Source organism: Schistocerca americana, unplaced genomic scaffold (assembly GCF_021461395.2).
Source record: "Schistocerca americana isolate TAMUIC-IGC-003095 unplaced genomic scaffold, iqSchAmer2.1 HiC_scaffold_1471, whole genome shotgun sequence".
NCBI lineage: Eukaryota > Metazoa > Arthropoda > Insecta > Orthoptera > Acrididae > Schistocerca > Schistocerca americana.
In genome coordinates, this window is record NW_025725556.1 from 12,501 (window position 1) to 14,336 (window position 1,836).

Here is a 1,836-nt window from a genome sequence, read left to right on the forward strand (position 1 = left end):
TCTCGCCGTTGGTTGGCCTCGTGCTGGCCGGCGGTGCAGGATGCGCGCGCCTGCGCGGCGTTCGCGCCCCGGTGCTTCAACCTGCGTGCAGGATCCGAGCTCGGTCCCGTGCCTTGGCCTCCCACGGATCTTCCTTGCTGCGAGGCCGCGTCCGCCTTAGCGTGCTCCTCCGGGGGCGCGCGGGTGCGCGGATTCTCTTCGGCCGCCATTCAACGATCAACTCAGAACTGGCACGGACTGGGGGAATCCGACTGTCTAATTAAAACAAAGCATTGCGATGGCCCTAGCGGGTGTTGACGCAATGTGATTTCTGCCCAGTGCTCTGAATGTCAACGTGAAGAAATTCAAGCAAGCGCGGGTAAACGGCGGGAGTAACTATGACTCTCTTAAGGTAGCCAAATGCCTCGTCATCTAATTAGTGACGCGCATGAATGGATTAACGAGATTCCCGCTGGGATCTGTTCCCGGCGCCGCCCTGCCCCTACCGGTCGACCATGGGTGTCTATAGTTCGATGTCGGGACTCGGAATCGTCTGTAGACGACTTAGGTACCGGGCGGGGTGTTGTACTCGGTAGAGCAGTTGCCACGCTGCGATCTGTTGAGACTCAGCCCTAGCTTGGGGGATTCGTCTTGTCGCGAGACGAGACCCCCAGGGGCTGGTCGCCAACAGGGGCACGTGTGGGCTGCTTTTTGCTTATGCTTCTGTACGGCGTATCGGTCTGGCCGGGCGCGCCGCACCCAGGGCGCTGCATTGGGTGCGGCGGACGGCGGCGTATCGGTTGGCGGGCCCCCTGCCGCCTGCGCGGGCGCTGCGATGGGTGCCGCCTCCGTGCGCGCGGCGGGGGAGGCGGCGCCGGCCGGGCGCCTTGTGGTCTGCCGCGCTACAGCGTATCGCTTTGGCGACGGGCGATGGGTGCCGCGATGGGTGCCGGACGGTCGATGTCGGCCCACCGGCCGGCGCGCCGCGCGGAGGCGGCGTCGTCGGGCGGGTGTCGGGCGGTCGACGGTACGTTGTCGCCGTCCCCCACCCGTCGTGTGGTAACATAGCGTCCACCGCCGTCCGGTGACCTACAATACCCCTACACCATGGATGTGAAATAAAATATAATAACACATGATGCTCCGCAAGAAAATAGACTTGGGATAGGGTGTGTCGTTGGCAAGTCCCCGGGGCGGCTAGTGTGGGTGGTGATAAGTCCGTAGTGGGCGAGGTATTACGACGATGCCGCCATCTATGCGCATGTGACGCAACGACATTGACATCGAGCCCAGAAACGGCACCTCCATCTACAGGGATCCGACGGAACTACGCCAACCATGCCGGCAAAACAGTATCGCCATCTATGAAAATACGGCGAAACCACATGCAATACCTCCATCTATGCGAATCTGACAACACTACGTCCGCCATGTCGAGCGCACCGCAAAACATACCGCCATCTGTAGGTCTCCCGCAACATGACCTCCTGCAACGACGATACCGTCATCTATGAGACGCCAAGCCGACTAAGACAGCCATGGGCCCACAGTGCCCTTCTTTCGACCCCACCCACAAAGCCTGCATCCTCTGTCGACAACAGCACCCCAACGCCAGCGCCTCTGCCGCACGAAGTCGTGGACCGGCAATCACTCCACCTGCACCTGTTCGTGCCCCACCCCAACCGCCCAACTCGCAGCTCCAGCGGATGAACGGCGGACTTTGCTCGCACTCGCAATGTGCAATCCACCCCTATAACGTGCGTTTCATGAAGAGTTATGTCCAATATGCGACATTCCCGCTGTCCCTATACATGAGCTGCGAGCTGTACCACGTACGAGCTACAGACGCGAGCGCGT

The 1,836-nt window shown here is 61.2% G+C and overlaps 1 pseudogene; it reads left to right on the top strand.

The window, feature by feature from the left end:
• The window catches only part of LOC124569302, a 3,122-nt pseudogene extending 2,493 nt beyond the window's left edge, over positions 1–629 (top strand).
• Positions 630–1,836: the final 1,207 nt, after the last annotated feature.